This window comes from Callorhinchus milii, unplaced genomic scaffold (genome assembly GCF_018977255.1).
Source record: "Callorhinchus milii isolate IMCB2004 unplaced genomic scaffold, IMCB_Cmil_1.0 Scaffold25, whole genome shotgun sequence".
In the NCBI taxonomy this organism is placed as follows: domain Eukaryota; kingdom Metazoa; phylum Chordata; class Chondrichthyes; order Chimaeriformes; family Callorhinchidae; genus Callorhinchus; species Callorhinchus milii.
In genome coordinates this window covers 2,207,659-2,225,734 of record NW_024704766.1, presented here as the reverse complement: position 1 = coordinate 2,225,734, position 18,076 = coordinate 2,207,659, and the positions used below count along the sequence as shown (strand labels likewise).

At 45.0% G+C, this 18,076-nt stretch overlaps 1 protein-coding gene across 1 annotated transcript in view; it reads right to left on the bottom strand.

Annotated features, from left to right (window-relative positions):
- Nucleotides 1-207, bottom strand: part of cdon (cell adhesion associated, oncogene regulated) — a 68,013-nt gene extending 67,806 nt beyond the window's left edge. The window contains exon 1 of the mRNA XM_042343851.1: nt 83-207. The gene's annotated coding sequence lies outside the window, so the exon portion shown is untranslated. The remainder of the gene's footprint in view (nt 1-82) is intronic.
- Between the last annotated feature and the right edge of the window lie 17,869 nt (nt 208-18,076).

Genomic DNA, 18,076 nt, shown 5'->3' with positions numbered 1-18,076 from the left:
ATGACATCAATGGGAGCCTGTGGGCTGAATTACGTGAGTAACTGTTACATGGCAATGAATGTACAGTGCAATACGGACTTACCAGCAACGTCTGCAGAATAGACTGTGTTTCTCTCTCTATCCCTCTCTCTCTCTCTCTCTCTCTCGCTCTCGCTCTCTCCAGCCTGTGCAAAGCAGCCTCGGGAAAAGGAGGGGGGGGGGGGGGGAACTGAAATATTCCCTCTTAGTCAAGCCCCACGTGTCTGTTAACGCAGCCTGCGAAAACAACAAAACATGAATAATATGAACTCAGTCTATTAATGGAGACTTTGTTTAGCTTTCTCTCCCCTCAGTTATTCTACTTACCTCTTCTCTAAACCGACGAGTCTGCTTTGCCTCGTCTAAGAATCCTCCCGAATGCCAGACAGTTTTTTTTTTGAAGAATTTGTTCAAAGTTATAAAACTGCACCACAATGGCTCGCTGCCCAGACTCCCTACTATCACGGCCAAGTAGAAAAAAAAAAGGAATCTCAAGTCAATTAAGTAAGCGAAGAGAGCAGGAACTCTGGCAATGGGGCTGAGGAGACTGTCTGTGTTTGCTGGGATCGCTTGTGTTTTTTTTCCCCACTGAGCTCATTACAGAACCTCGGAGAGAAAAAAAAATGTATTTACAGGCCCTTCAAGATTGACAACACATGCCTCGCTTCTTCATTGCAAACTGGTAAATAGCTCTTTCATGCTGGGCCGGTCGCCCTGGCAACATACATTCAGGAAATATCCCAGATAACAGGAATAGTGGAAAAAACATATGTTTTGGATAAAGTTTGGCAGCGGGTCATTTATCTTTCTTTTAGAAGCTCGATTTTTAGATGGACACTTATTTCACATCAGTCTCGGGGAAAGGGGTCACTGGGCCTGACTCAAAGGCCATACAGATGAACCTGTCTTATTACTTAGAGACAAAAGAATACAGTGTCCAATAATAACGACATGTTTTGCCCACAAGATATAAGTCAATTCATTTTGCAGTATGTCCTGTGAAGCGCTTTGAAGCGTCTCGAAGACGTGATCAGGCTCTATCTCAAGTGCAAGGATTATTATTATTGTAGGTATACCTTTAGCCTGTGTGAAATCTAATGATGTATGTTGTGGTCACTGCACGCTCTCCAACCCTCAACGTCCTGCACTTCATCTCCCACCGCAAGATCAAGACCTTGCCTCCAAAACACACGGTCACCACTCTACGGTGTATCCTGTGAAGCGCTTTGAGATGTCCTCCCGACATGAAAGGTACTATAAGCGCTCTGGGACACTACCCTGCTTAACGGGCGCTATATAAATGCAAGTTGCTGTTGTTGTTGGTGGTGTTATTTAAAGAGCGGCTTAATGATGAGATGGTGAGGACGAAAGGATGGGTGTTCTGGATGGCTGGCATTGGATGGGCTGAAGGGCTTTCTTCAGCCAAACCAATCTTGTGATGTTTCCTTTTCCTCTACGTTATGTCTTTCTTCCTACCACCCTGGCAATATTTGTTTAGCGAGCGATCAGTTTATCTAAAAGATTTTTGTTGGTCAGGAAACCAAGAGAAATTCCTTTCTCTTTGTAGATCGTGTCTTGAGATCTTTCATATCCACCTGAAAAGAAGACGGGTGGAACCTGAAGAGCGATTCCAGTCTGATTCAAAGGAAATGACACCCCGAGCAATGCAGGTCTCCCCAGTACTGCAATGGAGTGTCAGCCCAGGACGGTCCAACTGTCGGCCCGCGGGCCGCATCCGGCCCTCCCTCCCTCCATGACATCTGTCCCACCCGCTCCCTCCACAACCCGTAAAAGTTATGTCACGTTACTTCAAGGGAAACCCACAAATATTATTTACGTGGCCCGCGGACATTTCTCAAACAGCAGCCAAAAGGTTAGAGGGCGACCCTGAAGACTATGAGCCCAGTTAGAGGTGAAACACTGAAAGGTAAATTCAGTTCTGCGAGTCTCAGTGATGGCCTAAAAGCATCTACAGGTCTAGATTTGGCCGGTGAAAGATTAGCAACAGAGAATAGGAAATGTATGCTCGATCCTGCAGCTCCTTCCAAAAGGTCAGCCTTGGTGAGGAGGGTCTGAGCAGTGATACAGTCACCTACAGCAGAGGAACCATTCCAAGGGCAGTTCTTTTCTCAACCCTTCTGTTCATTTTCTCTCTCTCTCTCTCTCTCTCTCTCTCTCTCTCTCGTGCATCGAAACCCATTGGGAGTCAGTTTGCAAAGGTTTCAGCACTGAAGGCTTTGTGCTCCGAATAATAAGCGTATTTGTTGTTTTTAACCAAGAGAGAGATGAGCAGGGGCCCCGGTGCCTAACAATAGGGCAGTTTCAAATTCTCCTCCATTACCTGAGCTTCTGTGCTCACCTGCTCAGTGCTCCATCACACAGCTCGACCTCCGACCTCAGCTCATCTTTCCATTTTAGCAACAACACCTGGGTTTCTCCTCAGCAAAGCCTGAGGGTAAACGTTCGCTCCTGGTTAACTAATACCTCCTTGGCTCTAACGTTTACTCGGGCACCTGGGGAGGAGAGGGGGGGCAGGAAGAGCGGGGACGGGGGAGAGACGGGGTTAGAGCGAGGGAGAGGGTGGAGGGGAGGTGTATTTAACAGCATTGGCGAAATACAACTTGAGCCTGGGTGATGGGAGTTTGTGAGTTTCTATAAAATATTTTCATCCGATCAACTGTTTTGTTCGAAATAACTAAGTCCTAATCTTTTAGTAGTCTCTTCACATTTCGGTTGAAGAATATTTTATATCTGAAGCCATACACTATTTCTAACCTATACATTGGGTGGATACTGTGCTTAAACTGAGAGTGGTTAGTGCTGGGAAATAGAATATTTTTCTCATTGTGGCCACTTAATATTAATATCCCAGAGTAAAGTCTTCTGGCTCCATCCCTGGAGGATGGCCACTGATGAACGAGTGTGAAAAGTTCTACGTTCTGCATCTCAGGGTCATCATTGTGGTCTCTCTGCAAGACTGCCAATTCTCTGGCCAATTTGTTTTTCTTTTTTTTTGAAAAAAATAATGCTTCCAATTATTGAAGCCAGTCAGCTCCTGATCCAGTTAGCTGCAGGTCTATCCACTATACCATGGGGCCAAGTTAAGGATAGATTTTTTGCTACGTTTTCATTATGGAAATATCTCACCAACCTACAACTCATACCTTCTGGGATTAGGTGAGCAGTATGTGGTCCTTCTGGGGAAAGAGTGAATCTTGCATTCCAGACACAGGGAGCATTTCCATGGTGTGTCGGCGGCAAACGTCTGTAGAACTCTCAGTCTAGATTGGACACTCGTAAGCACGGTGGTCAAATCGCCAGTAGGTATTACTAATACATTTAGTAAATAGTCGCTGATTGTTTCAAAGCAGGAAAATGCTATCAAAATGCAAGTTGTTTATTTTATTCTCTTTATGGTATTCACTTGGCCACCTGGGTTTCGCCCACATAATCCACAGTCAGTTCACTTTACAGTATACTCTGTTAAGCGCTTTGAGACGTCTCGACGACGTGACAAGGCGCTACACCAAATGCAAGGATTATTATCATTGGAATAAGTGTAAAAACAGTGCTTTCTGTGTGAGGATGGGATTAAGGGAGCGGATGATGGGTTTAGTGTAAGAGAGTAGGGAGGACAGTGGAGAGGGATAAGAGGGATTGGGGGTCAAAGTTATGAAGGGTGGGGGTGTGTGTGTAAGGAAGCAGGCTGCTTGAGCTGTTTGAACCAGTCTAACGTTTGATGAAAGGAGAGCTTTTATCCGAAGAAGGCTCCCTTATCAACCAGTCGGGAAGGTTATCAGGACTGGAGGTTGTCAGCACTCAAGTATATCAGGACTGATAACCTTGTCAGTGGATGGGGTAATGGGCTTTTCACGCCAGCCTAATAACCCTTTCCCTCCTGGTCATTGAGATTGAAACTGAACATCTTACATTGAAAGCAATTGGACCTGTGGAGCGCACAGCATTTGAAGAGGGAGGGAGACATCACTTTACAGACCATCTGTCAGCAACTCACAATCAGTTTGCATTCTGCGGTCAGGCAGGAGGGATCTGTCCAGTGTTTCACTGACCGTAAGTTTGCAGATCTAATGCGGGGGTGGGTGGGGGGGGGAGCTTCGATCGATGACATCCCCGAAGATAATAGGGTGATCACTCCCGTCTCGCCTGGCTCCATCCGCCCTGCACCAGATCAACATCGAGATTCTCGAGCCGACCTTTGAATTCCTCTACCGCCATGTGCCATCTCACCACTGCAATCTCTTCAGCTCTACTCTACTCTCCCGCCTACTTGGTTAGAGCGCTCACCTCGCAAGCGAAGGACAGTGCGGTTTTAAAGGGCACAATTCTTTGATCAAGAAATTTTGGGTGAACTTTGCTTTCATTTGTTCAGGGCATAAATCTCATTAGAATCATAGAATCTTACAGCACAGGAGGAGGACATTCGGCCCATCGTGCCTGTGCTGGCTGTCCAACTAGTCCCGTTCTTACCCCATAGCCCTACACATGTTTTCTTTTTGAGTACCTATCCAATTCCCCTTTGAAATCAAACCTGCTTCCACCAGCCTTTCAGGCAGTGCATTCCAGACAGTAACAACTCTCTGGATCCAAAAAATGTCTCCTCATCTCCCCTCTGGTTCTTTTGCCACTTATTTTAAATCTGTTTTCCTCTGGTTACCGACCCACCCACCCACCGGGGAAAACTGTTTCTCCCTATTTACTCTATCAAAACCCCTCATCATTTTGAACACTTCTGTTAAATCTCCCCTTAACCTTCTCTGTTTTAAGGAGAACAATCACAGCCTCTACCGGTCTCTCCACATAATCAACTTTATTCTATCACTGAGAGAATAGGGCACTGATCATCCTTGGACAAGAAAATGATTCGATCAAATACGGTGCTTTCTTGTGAAGAAGATGTTGCCTCTGTAAAATGGGTTGGACAGAAGCCCACAAAACAGTAACAGAAAACCGTGGGTTTTTTTTTCCCTTTCTCAAAGTGTGTAGCTCCCCTTGTCCTTGTGATTTCTCCTCTAAAGGCGCCTTAATAATCAGTGGAACGAGTCAGGAGCTGTGTGAGTGAGGAGTTGAGCTCAGAGCCCATTTGGTATTTGTCAAACCAAAACAGCCCAATTACCATACCAGCTTACTGGTACCGGAGATCAAAGAGCTGCCAGTCGCTCACTGTGTAAATACTGCTGTGAAAGGGCTGAGAGACACGAACTCTAATTACCTCGAATCGTACATCTTCTTGTACTTTCTTTTTGTTTTCTTATATCAGCGAAGCCTTAAAAAGCGGGACATCCATAACTGCCAGAGGGAGAGAGAGAAATGCCGAGAGAGAGAGACAGAGAGAGAGAGAGAGAGAGAGAAAGAAAGAGAGAGAGATACAGGACACACCACCACACACACACACACACACACAAAACAACTGAGATACAGGAGTAGAGGAACACGAAAGACAGAGACACAGAGAAAAAAAGAGAAATATACATAGACAGAAAGACAGAGATAGAGACAGAGGAGCAAACAGGGAGAGAGGCAGATGGACAAAGATTGGAAAGAAAGGCGGACAAAGGAAAAATGCTAACAGCGACTGAACAGATAGAGTGAACCGTATAGTGGAGAGAGAAGTATAAAATGCTCAGATGGTCCTCATTAAACCGATTACTGTGAAGTTTCCATCACTGTCTCTAAATGGCTGCCAAGTATGTTGAGTCCAGGGCCTTCCTGTGCCAGAAACCTGCCCCTGGAGACCGGAATTTGGAAAAGCTGCCATGCTATATGCATTAATGCTCTCTCCAGATCGGGAATGCAGTTTAATAGTGTTCCAGCAACCACTTACAGAGCACCGGTGGCCTGCAGAGGCAGAGGAACCGAACACAACCCAACCTTCCAACAAGAGCGGAGGGGAAGGCCTTAGACGTTGCGTCTTCAGAGGCCTCGGTTTCCCGTGGGTCAGAATCTCACACTTTGCTCTTGGAATCCAAGGAGCAATCAAAAGGACGGCTTTAACGAGTGGCTTACGATGGTTACAGCACTCCCGATTCGGAGCTGATAAAGATTTGAGTTTCCTAGCTCGTTGGAATTTTTCTTTCTCGGTCTTCTAATCAGCCCACCTCCTTCCTCTGTTTAATGCCAGCTCTCTCTCTCTCGCTCTCTCTTAAGAGTTTCCATTACAATCTCCTGTGACAGGGCAGTGCAGCTGTGCATAGCAGTGAGTTCGGTGAAGCACTGCCAAACCCTGCAGTGGTCTGGCGAGTGTTTTTCAGGGAAGAAAGTGGGGATAAAGAGAGAGAGAGAGAGAGCAGGTTGTGTTGCTTGCTCAGGTTACAGCACGTGGGAGAGAGAGCGAGGGAGAACATCATTGAGGCCCGACTAGCGCCAGGCACAGACTCACGAGCAGCTAGCAACCTGCTCTCATCCGCTGCCTCCGCCACAGTAACAAAACGAAATAAGCCTTTTAACTCCTTTACTCGCAAAAAAGCAGGCCGGACTGGCGTAATCTGCTATCGTAGATCACATACCACAGTGGCAATGTTCAAAGGACTTCACGCTCTGCCCGCGAATCGGACAAACCCGTGTCTAAAGGCACAGCTGTCTATATGACATCACGGCACTGGATAAAATACATATTTTAAGGAGATGAAAAAACAATCTTTTGTTTTCCAGATTCGGCGAAAGTTTTCATCTCGCCATCTGTTTTCTCTCTCGTCTTCTGTCTTTCCGTCTCGGAGATCGCGTCTCACAGTGGGGTACCATTTCCAAACGCCACGCAACCACATTCCCCAGCTCGCCCGCAGAAGCCCTCACCGCACTTGACAGTGATTGTTAGTGAAGCCCTGTGAGATGTTTCAATGTGATAAGGTGCTATAACAACCCTCGGTTATTCCTTTACAGGGACAGCGGTCGCTAGTGTGGAATGCAGCTAATTCCACAGATCAAAAAGTACCATTCGATATCTCATCATTCTTTCTCATCATTCTTTCTCCAGTAAGTATCTCTCCAGCGCCCGTATCTGCTCTCAACGTCGTGATAAGGCGCTATATCAAATGGAAGGATTGTGAGGATTATTATCAAATGCAAGGATTATTATTATTTTATTATTATTATTAGTTGTTGTACTATTATTATCTCCCTTTAAAACATCAATCGATCAATTCATAAGGTATCATTGATCAACAATCTCAATGATGGTTATTAACACACCATAAATTTCCTCCCATGGGCTATACCACATCCAAAATATATCTTGTGGCATGTGGTGGGGAGAATGACAATAAACAGTTATAAACCAGTCAGAACACTGAACACGGAACCGTTCTCTGGAAGTGCGGTAGGAGACTTACTCATTCTTTGCAACTAACAATCACGCAGTGAAACTTTAGTTGCGTCTTAATCCTAAAATAAGAGCTGGTATTCGAAAGCTAGTGATAGACTATCAGAAAATAAGTACAGGTCTTTCAAGGCTCCGTTTCTCCCCTTCCCCCAATTAACCCAAAGAGATTCTTGCTTGATAGTGTTAATGCTTTCCCCAGCCATGATTATAATCTAATCCTCATGCAGGAGAGCTGCTAAGATTACATTTTGTTTCTGCAACCTTTGTGGCTTTTCTGTGCCTGTAACAGAGAAGAACTGGAGAGCCGTTTAGTGATGAGGTATGTACGTGCGATTTTGTGTTCTGTATTATTTAACTTGTTTTGATTCTGATGCCCGGGATTCCCTTTGGGTTTAAAATCAATATCGTCCTTAATTACCAAAAAAAGGAAAGTGTTGACTCCAGCAGGCTCAGAACGGCAATGACTAGTGCAACAACTTGCATGTATATAGCGCCTCTCACGTAGGGTCCTCGAGCGCTTGACGGTGGCGAAGCATGACACCAAGCCGGAGGAGGTCACCGTAGCCACACCATGGGCTCTTCCCCTTGACGGAAATTTCAATCCTGTTTCTCCACCTTTGAGAAGAAAAGCCGAGGGCAGCAACAGTGGGAAGTGGGCAGCTTGCACAGCGAGATTTTGCACTGAACACCCGCGTCCCTCTCGTGGATTTTTCTATTGTCCTTTTGGCGGAAGTGGCAGCCGTGTCCGTTCCTGGATTTCATCTTTCTCTAAACGCTTACTGTCTGCGGAGGGAATTTCACACACTCGATTCTTCTCACTTGACGAATGGTGACAGGATTACGGCTGACATCACCGCACTGGCTGCTTACACAGCTCGTAAATCATCCGAACGATGGTGTCGCTTTAATACTGGACAGCGAAACAGATTAGACACGTAGCGAAGCTCCCTCTGCGCTGTTTCATCCAACACTCCCAGATCATTTACAGCACGTGGTAGAGACACAGCAGAGGTCGGTTTACATTGTTCCATTGAGGCCAGAATTAGATAATTTCGGTAAGGAAATAATATCTTGGGATACAGTATACAGTTTACAACACGACATGACATGTGCAAGTGACTGTCAGGGGTTGGAAGGCAAACTGGATCGTCCTTGGCATTCTTGTGTCTAGCAATTCTTATGTTCTTAGATTTTTTTTTGGCCAGCCTGTAGATATCCATCATCATGTGTAAGAGTACTCTCGCTTTTCTTCTTCTTCCTCCTCCTCTCCTGAAAGCACTGAGTCTGTGCCGGGCTATTGAGCCATGGACACGGGTACCTTGGCCCCAGTAATCTGTCTTCACACAAACACTGGCGGTTATTTAACCACAGAGGACATCACAGTCCTGATGTCCTCATCCAACATCGACCCTTCTTTCTCTTTCTCTCCCTTTCGCTATCCATCCTCACTCTCTATCTCAATTTGCCTGCCTCTCTCTTTCTCTCTCTCTCTCTACACGTGTCTCTCTGAGTCACCCTATAATCTTCTCTTTACCCTTTCTCTTTCTGTTGTTCTTCCCTTCATTTACCCTGGTCCCACCTTCTGCCTCTCTCTTATTTCTCCTCTCTTTCACATACATATATACTCACTTTCTCTCTCTCTCTCTCTCTCTCTCTGTCTTTCTCTTGTATTCCCCCCAGCAGTTTAGTCTTACTCTTATCCCAACTGAGTTAATTCATGCACAGAGCCTGAGGCACCAATTAACATAATGCTCCATAACGAGCTGGATTTCATCAATCAATTCCATGGCTGCCGTGCCTTAGAGTGAAATGGGAATTTCATCTGCGGATTACTCTGGGCTGCAGCTGAAACACAGGCCAAAGTGTACAAATCAAACCTGTCAATTTCAACATAATCCAAAGAAGGAATTCTTGTGACACAGTGACAGCTGAGCCACTACCTGTGGCCTCACTGCCTTTGGGGCAGGAATGGGAAAACCAGTCAGTTTCCTGTTTCTGATCCCCCGCTGAGCAATACAGGTGTGACTTGGACGCTCACTGTTCAATAGCAAACTGGGTGAGGGACCAGCGTTCCAGCACTAGTCACTGGCACTGGAGCGGGAAGGGAATGGAAAGTACCAGAGAGAGAAAGTTGGATAGATTAAACACTCACAATGTGTTTGAGGTTTATCTGAGTGAGATTCCATTGTAGACGTTTTTTTGTGGACTGTGCATTCTGTGTCATTCTCTCTGTCCAACGTTGAAAGCGCTCTGGGACACAGCCCTGCTTGAGGGGCGCAATAATAAATGCAAGTTGTTGTTGATGTTGTTGTTCACCAGCAGGTGGCTGGTTACAAAACCAACCAGAGGGCAAAAACAGAGGAGCTGAAAAGCGCTGAAGGCAATGATTTCTTTAGCGATGGCCTGGAGTGGCGTCTAGCCCAGGTTGGCACTCGTCCTGACACCGAATGGATTGGGACCTCTCTGTTATGATTCCTGGTGCCCATACGTTCCAAGACCCTACCCCCCCCTTATACAAATCAGGCAGGACCCAACTTTTCCAGGTTGTTATCTGGATCTGTTATTCCAGATAACAACCTGGAAAAGTGCAACAACACAATCTGTTATTACAACATGCATGAACGTTAATCAAGTAATTCCGCCAACTATCGCTGTGCTCTTTGGGTTTTGGGATGTTCTGTCACAGTGTCACCGTCCCCACAAACCATGTAAACGGTATCGTGTCAAATGTGTCGAATGCGTCAAACATAACTCATCTCAGCACGGAAAATGCCACGAACGTTTCTCTATAGGAGAGGATAAAGAGATTAAACGGGTTTAGAAATCTAGAGTAAATGGGATCTGATGGCCCGGTACACCACACCGTAGCTGCAGTTTCTCAGCACAAATTGGCGTTTCGAACACCTTTCAAGATTCAACCCAAAACACGTGTGGGTTAGGTGCGTGCAGTGGAAGCCATTTCCACGCATGTTGACAGGCTGTAGAGTTGCTTTACGTGCAGCATCATAAACATCATAAACAAAGCAAAAATCAGCGCCGTTACACATACCAAAGGAAGCCCCAGCATCGTGGAGTGCAAAATAAAATTCAAATCTAAACATCTCTTGAGGTCCGTCCGCACGGTCGGGAAACTTTCAAAGCAGAAGACGAGCCCAACAGCGGTGGTTGAGAAGTCGAGTTCACTTAAGAGTCACTCGGATACAATTACGGTCCTCATAATTCACAGCTTGGTGATGCCCTTGTTCATAACAGGGGAAAAAACCACCTAAGATGTGAGATCATCCATCAATGCCAGATGACAAGGAGACCCTTTGCTTGCATTACTGGGAGTGTCGGCCCAGCATGGTCGGACAGTTGCTTAGGCGCAGCTTCTTGGACAGAGCAGTTCTCATCCTTCACAAACTCCCGCTACGTGATCTCGAGCACCAGCACAGGAGGCAGGAGTGGGCTTCATACTTTAGCAAGTTGCGTCTGCATTTCACCCTCTGTTGGCGGAGACCTGGTGTTGAGCTGGATCCGGGATTGGAGTTGACCTGTACTGTTAGCAGTACCTGCTGACATACCTGTGTGTGCCTTGGTCCAGGTGATGCCATAATACTGGAATAAGATGTTCATGGGGCATAGGTTGAAGGGGGATGTCTCAGCATTTCCAGTGGGACTCAGACCACTTTAACTATTGTGTTAATACAAAATAAAGTCAATTCACTTTACAGTGTATTCTTAATGACGTGATAAGGCGCTGTATCAAATGCAAGGAATATTCGTTTTATTCTTCTTATTATTATTAATATTATTAATGCAGAAGAACCATTTGTTCTCATCGAATCTGTCACCAAACTCCACTTGATACTGTCCCTAACAATATTTCTTTCCAAGACTTCCTTCCCTCTCAGCTTTACCACTGTCCGTCCAAGACATGAGGAGAGGGAGTGCACACTGGCAAGGAGCGATTCACAAGACGGCTGGGAAATATCAAGGGGTCGATCTGTGTCTGGCCGTGAGTTAAAATGACAGTGTCAAAGTTGCAGCGATAATGGGAGCTTTATGGTATGTTCTCTGGGACAGTGTGGATGAAAGCTGAGGCTGCTGTAACTTCATGTGGAGCACAAACCTCTACTTCATCACAAGTTCAGCACAAACAAAAACTAACCAATTAACTGCACTCAGACACATCTAATTAATTAAGCCTTTTGTATACTACCAGTGAGAGTTTTTCCCATCACCCCCCCTCCTCCACTCCCCATCCAATCTATGGCCTATAAATTCACAGCTATGTTTTATTGGACACAAACGAACACCCCAAACTGGATGCTTTATCTTCGCATAATGACACAAAATCGCCCACATGTAGGTCATGCAAACTATCAACACATTGTATGTTAGTGGCAAAGAAAGATTCTAGAGCATAAAATTAGCGTGAGAGGTAGAGCATTAAGTCACAGGACACTAAATCAGCTTTCATAAAGCATTGGACTGTCGACTGAGATCATTGTCCTGAAGTCTAACATCATCTGGGATTTGGGAAATTTCTTAAATTCAGTCTTAGTTTGGAAGGTGGTTCTTAAAGAGTCTGTTTCCAAATCAAGACTGAATTTGAGAAGGTACCAAATTCCTGCATAATCCCCCTACATCTTAAGGCAACGAAGGCTAAGACCAGGAGAAATTTTGAGCCTCAGATATTCTTAAGTGATGCCTACGGAAAATCAACAAGTGGTTTCGGACTCTTTAACCAGTTCTTGATCATCAAGCAGGGGTCTGAAAGTCAGGCTGGGCTCCCCTTATGCCCCCACTCAAACCCCTTAGACCAGAGGCACAGGTTGAGTGTATGTGATGGTGTTTGGCCAAGACAAACATTCTGTCCCCTTGAGGGAGCAGCTCAGTCACCTGATCCAATGCTTATTTGTTTTACACTTTATTAGTTCAAACTGAATATATTACAACATACGGTTGATATAAACAGCAGTGCTGAAAGCACGCTGCAAAGACCTGCACTTGTGGTGAAGGTCAACTTCCTGAAAGGTACCCTGATTTTATTGGCTAAATGAATCTGCTGTACCTCTCTGTCAATAGCAAATTGCACTGGATAATGTGCCAAAGCGATAATGAGACTCAGATGAAGACATCGCGAGTCAAAGGTCTGTAACCATTATTATTTGAGTTAGAGTGAATTTGCTGTTAGTCATGTCATGTAGGTGGGAAGTGAAGCCAATGAAAAGCCATGTATTTACAGTAACGGCGAGAGTATCTTTTCGCCCACAAAACATAGAGTCAATTCACTTTACAGTGTATTCTGTGAAGCGCTTTAAGAAGTCTTGAAGATGTGATGAGGCGCTATATCAAATGCAAGGATTATTATTATTATATTACTGTTACTCCAGCTGTAGCCAAATCAATGTCTTGTACAGATTCAGTAGATCATTATTTCCCTTCTACATCTTGATGGCTTGGCCTGATCTGCCGGGTTTACATGATGCTCCTGTCTTGGGATTGAGGTTTCCCCTTGGAGAGGATCTGGCTAAATCTTCAGAACGTGGAATGAATTCTCCAAGGAGTCACGGCGTATCTTATTCTTCAGTGCGCAGCGTGGGAAGAGATTTACATTCCAAATGTGGAAGTGTCCCAAGTAATATCACTGTTACTGTTGCTAGGAGTCGGTGCTATTTCCCAGACAGGTCAGTCATCTCAATCTGTCATCAGCAACAGCCAGGCTGCAAGTTCATGGCTAAACCTTGCAGAACACTAAGGACTATGAGGAACAAACTTCCCATCAATGTGTTTCATGTGCACTGCAATTGTTACGAGCTCGGAAGTTCCCTGCAAAAGTATAATTAATGCTTTTCATACAGCCGGGCTCAGTTGGGAGCACTCTTGCCTTTGAAGATTCTGAGTTTCAGACCCACTTTGGTTCAAACCCCATTCTGGGACTTCAACCTCACAGTCTGGACTAACGCTCCAATGTGGTGCTAGGGGCGTGCTATGCTTTTAGAGGTGCCATCCTTTGGATGAGACATTAACTGAGGTCCCATCTACTTATTCAGGTGGACGTTAACAATCCCTTGGCACTATCCAAAGAGAGAAGAGAGTTTTTCCTGGTATCCTGGTCAATAATGCCCCCAAATAAACATTGATCACTCATTTCAAGGCTGTTTGTGGGACAATGCTGTGGGCGAATTGGTGGCTGTGTTCACCTACAAATACACAGTCACTCTACTTTCCAGTGAAATCTTTTGAAGTTTGAGATGCCCGGATGATGCGATAGTGCTTTGTATCCAAAGACAAGGATTATTATTATTTATTATATATAGGCCACATAGTCTGGCTTTCTTAACTACTGATGGCTTTAGTGACCTGCCCACTTCCAGTCCTATTATCAAGGCAAATGTTCTGCTGCCAAACTGAGATACCTGACCTGGGATTGCTTGTGATAAGACAAAGGTAGGTTTATATTTCAAGGTCACCTTGCTTTCTGATGTAGAGTTACACCCGAAAACATTCACCTGCCTTTCTCTTTGTGACAATTGACCTTTTGTTCATTTTTAGCATTTTGTTATTCATTCCATCACCCGCACTGTGTGAATCTCTCTCCGTTCCTCAAAAGTCTCGGCGTCTACGCTCTGGCCTCAAAACACACTTAAGTGTAAATTTCACAAACAAAAATCGACCGGATCACTGTTTGAGCTGGACTTGCGGACTAACCGAAAAGTAAATGTGCTGAAATCAGGAAGCGGAGAGCTTGATCCAAACTGAGAATGAGAGTAATGTGTTTCTAACAGACCCATTCAGTGCAGAGTGCACTGTATAAATATTTGCCTAACTCATTTGTCCTTACATATAGCCAGCAGGCTGCGGAACACATACAAGACTGTTCCCTTAAGCAAGCTCTGCTTCATAATTTAATTGAATAACCACTTTGTATATCTATTTACTGCTGGATTTCCCAGCTGTCATTGTGAGTGTTTGAGTGGGAGAGAGAGAGCAGGGTTTCACACGGGTTGGGGGTGGGGGTTGGTGGAGGGAGGAGAGCTTGGCTCAGACTTGAGATCTCTCTGACGAACAAATATTTCACACAGAGTTAAATTTCCCTGAAAGCCTCCATTGTGAGGACTCTGTCCAGCCTTAGCAGATAGCAAAGCCCCTGTTGTGGAGGATAGTCCAAAGACCACATCTCCTCAGTGATCCATTCAACCACGTAAAGTGACTGAAATTAACATTATTGAGATCTTCACCCAGTGGCACTTGAAGTGGCATTTGACCATTGGTGGAACATTCATAGAAATGGCTTGAGTGCTCCTTACAGTCTGCCTTGTGTTTTTTTTCTATATAATCACGTTGCCTTTTCACAGGAAAATTAAATCATGTCCCATGCTTGGTACGAAGTGGACAATTTGACCGACAAGTTCCAGGGCTAATTCCTCTGATTCCACAGTTCGGCTCAACACCACACGTAGCCTCGTACAATCAGCCTCACCATCCCACGTCAGCGCCACTCAGCACAGGCACCACTCTGTCCGGGAATGTCTGTTGAGTTGTGAGCTTGAAATGCAATGCTTCGTGTAATTGCCCATGGAAAAGAATCTTCCTGTTGTGGAGAGCCAGCTGCCCCGGGAGGAAGAGAGTCCTGGCTCATTCATAAGGCAATCTTCAACCATCTGTGCACCGACAAGCCCTTTCTCAATAGTTAATACGCACTTGTGTTGCGGCGTTTCTGGGTGTATCAGCGCATTGATAACAGCAGAACCGTGAAAAACCTTGGGAGCGTTCATAGGAACAGGAGAATTAAATGCAGTCTCATGTTTGGTATCAGGAGTAGACCATTCAACCCCCGAGCCTTCTCTGACATTAAGTTTGTGGCAACTCTTTTAAATTCCATTTGACCATCTTTTCCCCACAATCCCTTCATGTCCTTAATAGCTATTATCTCTCTTTACAATTCCTCAATCTGCACCGGATCCGTGGCTTTCTGAGGCAAGCTGCTGTGCGTAATTGGCTGCTGCGTTTCGCCCACAAAATATACAGTCAATTCACTTGACGGTATATCCTATCAAGCACCTTAGGACTCAGCCCACATGAATAATCAGTTGCATTTACATGGCATCTTCTACATAAAAATAAGCTTCTTAAAGTGCTTTACAAAATATAATTGATTAAAGATCAAGTGAAGGTTGCTATCCTGCCTAATCTGTGCCAGCAACATCACCATGAACAACAGTGAGCTGATCAGACAATTCATTTGAACGTTTGAAAGTACATTTGGATGAGGTACTTAAAAAGGAAAAAAATGTGCTATGGGATAGGAGAGGGGGAGTAGGACTAGTAGCTCTTTCAAAGAGCCAGCACAGGCACGATGGGCCGAATGGCCTCCTTCTGTGCTGTAAGCTTCTATGCTTCTAACTGGAGGTATCGTATCACTCGCACCCTCTCCGGCTGAAGCCAACTGCGCAAAAAAGGGGGCTAATGAGATGCAGGATCAGAACTCGGTGGGTTTCAGCCCCCTCCTGGCTAGAGTTTCAACAGGGTCGTTGGCGGCCGCTGTATCTGACCTCTGAAGGGGTCATTAGGACGGGAGGTGACCTTGCAGTCAGATGACAGCTCATTACCTTCAAATTCATTTTCTGCATTTTAAGCAAAGCCTTCTATCAAAGCTACACCTGCCTGCAATTAAACTCACTCACTCTGACCTTGAATCCGAGACTATGCATTCCAGATGTGCACCATCCTGGTAACTGACTAACAATCCCTTCATTTTTAACTCTTGCCTGGAAGCCAATAAGTGCATCTGAAGCAGGAAAGGGAACAACATGTAAAGATCCCTTCCCTAACCCCAAGCCCTCTGAAAAGTGCATCACAGGAGCTATATATAATCCAGTGGCTTTCAAAGCCCCAGTGTTGCGAACGTATCATAAGAGAAAAATACATTGCATTTGATATCGCACCTGTAACGTCAAACCATCTCAAAGCTATTGGTTGCGTTAACTATATTGTGGAGTCCTGTAGTGCAAGCGAGAGGACCCGGGTTCGATTCCCAGAGGAGAAAAACTTTAGGCAAGTGTCCTTGCTCCATATGCCTCTGTTTATTTAGCAGTAAGTAGGAACCCAGTAGTTTGTTGGTCGATTAGTAATACTCCCTAAAAAAAAGGATTACTCAATCACTCAATCCATGACTGTTTGTGGGATACCTCTGTGCACAATTACCTGCCGTGGTTCGCCCACGACCTACACAGTCAATTCACTTTAGAATATATTCTGTGAAGCGCTTTGAGACGTCTCAATGACCTGATAAGACACTGTATCAAATGTAGGGATTGTTAATTAATATTATATCTGAGAAGGCATAAAAAGATGTGAGGAAATGTCAGGAAGGAGGGCTTATATAAATGCAAGTTGCTGTTGTCGATGCCCTTGTCAAAGGATTCACTTCTTCTCAAGACTCGAACCTGAAGCATGATCACTTGGTTGAGGGTTCTGGAGACCTGTAAAATCATCATTCAGCCGTGTCAACTGATATCTGCGTGAGACATGATAGAATCAACCTGCTAATTCTGTTTAAGACTGTCAATGGGGAAGAGTCCTGAAGCTCACTGTCGCAGAGCCTGCGTTCCCAACAATTATCTCCCTAAATCATGCAGGCATCTTACACGATTAATGTACTGCTCAGAAATTCGCCCCCATTTTACAAGAATACGTTGCATCCCATTACATCTGTTCCACGCGATCCATTTTTTTGGGAAGGAGGTGACATACGCATTTCTGTGCAATCACGCAGTCATTCCACTTTACGGTACATTCTGTGCAGCGCTCTGAGACGTCTCGAAGACGTGATGAGGTGCTGCATCAAACGAAAGGATTATTATTTGTGATTATTATGACCGGATAATGTGCGGAATGGACAGAGTTGAGTTAGGAAGGTACCAGGAAGAGAGCTAATTAGTTGATTAAGTGATGGGAACTCATTTTTTTTCCCCTGGCTTTGGCCGCAAGCAGATTCAATTCTGCTGGATTCAGCTGTGCACAATGTACTAACAGTTTTCAATTGAGGGGCAGAACAGTAATTAGTATGTCATTCAGAAAGAAGAAGGATATAATCAGAAACCCTGGAACAACTGGCAGGCTGATTAATTGGTGTGAAAATATTGGGTTATAGAGGATCATTTACCAAAGCTTCTGTTTTTCTTCTCACACCTAACATAACATTAACAGTAATTTACAGAGTTAGTCTAAGCCTCTCCTTGTGGCTCAGCTGCTGAAAGCAGTGGTTCACTGGATGAGGAAGTTTTCAGTGTAACGTTAGCCGATCTCCGCCAGGGCAACAGTCAGGGTTGGAGAAGGGAATTTCTCATGGTTTTAGCCTTTGTGGAGGCCTGTAGCTCAGTGGTTAGAGCACTCGCCTCACAAGCGTGAGGACCCGGGTTCGATTTCCGGCAGGGCGAAACCTTGGGCAAGTTTCCTTACTCCACACACCTCTGTTTACCGCGCAGTAAGTAGGAACCCGGTTGTTAGTCGATTGGCGGATCGCTTTGCGGGGGTAATAAACCTTTCAAAAAAAATGTGGACTCTCAATCCACGACTGTTTGTGGGGACGCTGCTGTGTGCAATTGGCTGCCACGTTTCGCCCGCAAAAATGCAGTTAATTCACTTCACAGTATATTCTGTGAAGCTCCTTGAGATGTGTCAAAGATGTAGTATCAAATGCAAAGATTATTATTATTATTATTATCATTATTA